Below are 6175 nucleotides of genomic sequence, written 5' to 3' on the forward strand. Positions count from 1 at the left end.
AATCTCAGGGTTGTTTTGATTTGCATTTCCCTGATGATTAAGGATGCTGAACATTTTTTCAGGTGCTTCTCAGCCATTCGGTATTCCTCAGGTGAGAATGCTTTGTTTAGCTGGTTTTCAATTTCTTTAATAAAGCAATCATTTATAGACTAAAACTTAACTCAAAATTAATCCACAGACCTAAATATAAGGATTAAAATTATAATCATTCTGAAAGTAGAAAAAAAGATATTCATGACAGGTGGTTGTAAAATATTTCTTAAATCTAACAAAAAAAACCCACAAAATATGAGACTACATAATAACTGAGACTTTATCAAAATCACAGAAGTGAGGGCAGAAATATTTTAAGAGACAGAAACCCCACACACCTGCTGCTATCTGGCTAGTGTCTCCTACACATGACAGGGAAGTTTCACCCAGGATAGTTCAGCAATATCACAGGATCAATAAGGCCTGTGTAATGACAATACCAGCTGGCATGCCAGCAGGAATGGGGAAGTCTTCATAAGTCTCTATGCCAGTGCTCTAGATGAAAGGCACAGGCAACTGAGAAGGGAAGATCAGTTTTCTCCATGACAATCGCCATGACAGGCTATCCAGTTCCAAGTGATCAACCCTAAATGCAAGCATTTATGGGCAACACTAACAGACTCAGCATGCTGTACATTTAAAGACGTGTGTGTGTGTGTGTGTGTGTGTGTGTGTGTGTGTGTGTGTGTAACAAAAATTTAAGAAGAAGACGTCATTAATTTGAAAAGTAATGGCAAGCAGGAGGACAAAGTGGGGTTGAAGTTATGCAAATATAGAACTCATACATGGAATTCGTAAAGCAAAAAAAAAAATTTTTTTTTAACTAAATGAAGTCATACTGAGAAAACTTAATTTTGGGGGGGTTTGAAGTGAATTAGCCTACATGAAAAAAATTATAGCAAGTGTTCTTAATTGCTGAGTCGTCTTTCTGGCCAGATATGTTTCTTATTTGTAAATAGTTTATGCCTTGCAGAGTTTTGCTTTTAGTTTGGGATTTGCCTTTCACTTTTGCTATAAAGGAAAGGCCATCCAGAGACTGCCCCACCTGGGGATCCATCCCATATACAGCCACCTAACCTAGACATTATTGTAGATGCTGGGAAGTGCTTGCTGATGGAAGCCAGATATGGCTATCTCCTAAGAGGCTCTGCCAGAGCCTGACAAATACAAATACAACTATTGGACTGGGCTCCAGGGTCCCCAATGGAGAAGATGGAAAAGGGACTGAAGGAGTTGAAGGGATTTGCAGCCCCATGGAGGGAGCAACAGTATCAACAGGCCAGACCCCCCAGCTCCCAGGGACTGGACCACCAACCAAAACATACACATGGAGGGACCCATGGCACTGGCCACATATGTGGCAGAGGATGGCCTTGTTGGACATCAGTAGGAGGAGAGGCCCTTGGGCCTGAGAGGCAAGGGCCCCAGTGATGGGGGGAATGCCAGGGCTGGAGAACGGGGAGTGATTGGGTGGGGAAGCATTCTCATAGAAGCAGGGGAGAGGGGATAGGATAGGGGGTTCCCAAAGGGGAGACCTGGAAAGGGGAAAACATTTGAAATGTAAATAAAGAAAATATCCAATAATTAAAAAAAGAAAGAAGAAGTAGAACACTTGCTATTACACAGACCACACCTGCCAGAATACTAGGTAGGCTGTCTGCAGACCTTCTCTTCTGTCTTTCTCTGTTTTCCCACACCCAGTTCCTCCGTCTCTTTGCTCGCATTGAGACAGAACACTAGCAGTAGCGTCCCTACTTACATTTCCTGTGGATCCCACAGACCATCCCCTTTTAATCTTCCTCCCCCAACCTGTTTCTATGACTCGACCCCCAAGTAAAGTAGGCATTCCTTGTGAACACACCAGCTGAGCAGTCCAGGAAAAAAGGTAACACAGTCATCATGCCATCCCAAAATCCAGAGAGGAAACAGAAGCCAAGGAACAAAGCACTCATCCAACAAAAACAAACCCAAAAATCAGCACTAGAACTATAATCATCATATGGGGAAGGGGATAGCATTGGAAATGTAAATAAATAAAATATTCAATAAAAAACCACAATCAATAACTGCCAGGACAACATGTCTTCATTATCCTACCACAGCAGTTCCTGAATGCTCCAACATGGCTGGAGCAAACAAGAACTACAGAAGTAAGCTTCACAAAGAGATTATAATAAACAGAAGAGAGAATCTCAGGCACTGAAGATACAACAGAAGAAATTGATACATTGGTCAAAGAAAATGTTAAATCTACAAAATTCCTGACACAAAACATCAAGGAAATCTGGGACACTATAAAAAGATCAAACCTAAAATTAATAGGACTAAAGGAAAAAGAAGAATGTTAACCCAAAGGCCCAGAAAATATTTTCAACAAAATCACAGAAGAAACTTTTCCTATTCTAAAGGAGATGCCTATAAAGATACAAGAAATATACAGAACACCAAATAGACTGGATGAGAAAAGAAGTTCCCTCATCACATAATAATTGAAAAATGAGACATGCAGGATGAAGAAGATATAAGCTTCAACGAAAGAAAACTATATAAAATTAACATGTAAAGGCAGACCTATGAAAATTACACTTGACTTCTCAATGGAGACTCTAAAAGCCAGAAGGACCTAGACAGATGTTTTCTAGACTCTGTAAGAGAACACAGATGCTAGTCAGACTACTATACCCAGCAAAACTTTCAATCACCATATATATTCCATGATAAAGTCAAATGTAAACAATATCAATAAATCCAGCCCTACATGTGGTGTTAATAGGAAAACTCCAATGTAAGGAGGTTGAAAATACAGGAAATAAATAATCTTAACCAAAAATCTAAAAGGAAAGCACACAAACGCTCCCCCCAGCACCTCTATCACTAAAAAAATAATAATAAACAACAATCATTGGTCATTAATATTTCTCAATATCAATAGGCTCAATTCCCCAGTAAAAAGACACAGTAAACAGAATGAATGCTGCTGCATCCAAGAAATAAACCTCAATATCAAGGGTAGATATTACCTCAGGGTAATAATTTGGAGAAAGATATACCAAGCAAATGGACCTAAGAAGCCAGCTGGTGTTGCAATTTTAATATCAAACAAAATCGACTTTAAACCAAAACTAGTAAAAGAGAGATGGATAAGGACACTACATATCCGTTAGAGAAAAATTCACCAAGATGACATTTCAATTCTTAATATCTATGCCCTAAACACAGGGGCACACAAGTGTGTATATGAAATGCTACTACAGCTTAAATCAAACATTGATACTCACACAGTGATAGTGGGAGACTTCAATACCTAACTCTCAACAATGAACAGAGCATTCAGACAAACACTACACAAAAAAATACTTGACCTAAGAGATGTTATAAATCAAATGAATCTAAAAGGTATTTATAGAGCATTTCACCCAAACACAAAAGAATACACTGACACTCATGGGCAGTTCTCCAAAATAGACAACATACTCTGACACAAAGCAAGTCTCAACAGATACAAGAAAATTGAAATAACTCCCTACATTCTATGAACCACCATAGGTTAAAGCTAGATATCAACAAGATCAGAAACAAAGAATGCTTCCAAGCTCATGGAAATTGAATGACTCTCTACTGGATGAAAAAATGAGTAGACAGAAAAGATATAAGGAGAGAAAGTAAAGGCTTTCTAGAATTCAATGAAAATGAATACACAACATAACCAAACTTATAGTAAACAATGAAAGCAGGGCTAAGAACTAAGTGCCTACATAAAAAATAAAAAAATTAAAAAAAAATAAAAAAGCATTTGAGAGATCTCATACTAGCAACATAACAGCACACCTGAAAACTCTAGAAGAAAAGTAAGCACACCTAGGAGACATAAAAGTATAATCAAACTGAGAGCGAAAATCAATAAATAGAAACAAAGAGAACAATACAAAGACTCAGTGAAACAAAGAGTTGGTACTTTTAGAAAGTCAACAAGATAGACAAACCTTTATCCAAACTAACTAAAAGACACAGAGAGAGAATCCAAATTAACAAAATCAGGAACAAAAAGGGGGATATGACAATAGACATGAAGGAACCCCAGAGAATCATAAGGACATAGTTTAAAAACCTGTACTCCAAAAAAAAATTGGAAAATCTAACAGAGTTTTCTGGATTGGTACTACTTATCAAAGTTAAATCAAGATCAGGTAAATAATTTAAATAAACCTATAAGCCTTGGTGAAATATAAGCAGTCATTAAAAATGTCTCAACCAAAGAAACCCAGGAGCTGGATGGTTTTAACTCAGAATTCTACCAGACTTTCAAAGAAGAATTAACACCAATACCTCTCAAATTATTCTATAAAATAGAAACAGAAGGAACACTGACAAATTTGTTTTATGAGACCACAGTCACCCTCATACTGAAAAAAAAATAATCTAATTAAAAAATAGGGTACATGAGAATTGAAAGAGTTCTAAAATGGCGAACCATACAGTGAAGGCATACATGGCACCAACCCTCAGCATCTGGTGGAGAAGATCATCCGGACACGAATCTATGAATCAAAGTACTGGAAAGAAGAGTGTTTTAGACTTACAGCTGAACTTGTAGTGGACAAAGTCATGGAGTTAAAGTTCGTGGGTGGTGTATATGGTGGAAACATAAAGCCAACCCATTTTTTGTGTTTAACCTTGAAGATGCTTCAAATTCAACCTGAGAAGGATATCACTGTTGAGTACATAAAAAACGAAGATTTCAAGCATGTCCAAATGTTGGGGGCACTTTACATGCAGCTGACAGGAACTGCAATTGATTGCTACAAGTACTTGGAGCCTTTGTACAATGACTATGGAAAAATCAAGAGCCAGAACCGAAATGGAGAGTTTGTACTAATGCATGTAGATGAGTTCATTTATGAACTACTGCACAGTGAGAGAGTCGGTGATATCATTTTGCCCCAGCTACAGAAACGGTATGTGCTGGAAGAAGCTAAGCAACTGGAGCATCGAGTTAGTGCTCTAGAAGAGGACATGGATGACGTGGAGTCTAGTGAGGAACAGGAGGAGGAAGATGAGAAGCTGGAAAGAATGCCATCATCTGACCATCGACGGAGAAGCTACAGAGACTTGGACAAGCCAAGGTGCTCACCTGCACTGTGCCACCGGAGGAGCCAGAGTCGTTCTCCCAGAAGGCAGAGTAGATCCCCTAAAAGAAGAAGTCCTTCTCCCCGAAGAGATAGGCATAGGAGCAAGAGTCCACGATGCCATCGAAGCAGGTCTAGAGACAGACGACACAGATCCCGCTTTAAATCCCCAGGTCACCACAGTAGTCACAGACATAGAAGCCACTCACAGTCTCCTGAAAGGTCTAAGAAAAGCCACAAGGAGAGCGGAGAAGAAATGAGTAATGGATTCTCTTGATTTTAATCCAAATGACCTCCTGTGGATCTGAGAGCATCTGTTTAAGTGGAATGATCAAGATCGCCTCTTCAGGCAGCTATGAGTATTTTGGGTTTTTTCAAAATCAACTTCTTGTTTTGTTGGGTTTTGTTTTTATTTTAATATTACAGAGTGCTAAGTTTTGTATCTCTTTGGATTATAACCAACAGCTTTGAAGAGTGTTTTTGACCAAATCAAGGTCAAGTTTTGGCCTAACCAACTATGGTTATTCATACTTAACAGGGTCGAGAAAACCTGGGAATTTGAGAGGTTCCTGAGTAAGAGATGTGATCCTTTCATTTGTAATTAAACCTGCCGCAGTTTAAAAAAAAAAGATGGGGTGCATATATAGACAAGAATCCCAATAGGGGAATTTCAAATGGCTGAGAAACAACAGAAAGAAATGTTCAGCATCCTGAGCTATCAGGAAAAAGACCCAGCTATACCACTCTTCAACCTATACCCAAAGAATTTTCCATCCTACCACAAGGATACTTGCTCAGCCATGCTCATTTCGGCTTTATTTGTAATAGCCAGAAACTAGAAACAACCTAGGTTTCCCTCAGTGGAAGAATGGATAAATAAAACGTTACATTTACACAGTGGAGTATTACTAAGTAGTTAAAAAAAAAAAAACAATGACATCATGACATTTGCAGGAAAATGGATGGAACTAGAAAGAATCATTCTAAGTGAGGTAATCCAGCTGCAGAAAGGGAAA

The 6175-nt window shown here is 38.5% G+C and overlaps 1 pseudogene; it reads left to right on the plus strand.

Annotated features, from left to right (window-relative positions):
- The window catches only part of LOC110309002, a 32754-nt pseudogene extending 27318 nt beyond the window's left edge, over nt 1–5436 (plus strand).
- Nucleotides 5437–6175: the final 739 nt, after the last annotated feature.

Source organism: Mus caroli, chromosome 14, assembly GCF_900094665.2.
Source record: "Mus caroli chromosome 14, CAROLI_EIJ_v1.1, whole genome shotgun sequence".
Lineage (NCBI taxonomy): Eukaryota > Metazoa > Chordata > Mammalia > Rodentia > Muridae > Mus > Mus caroli.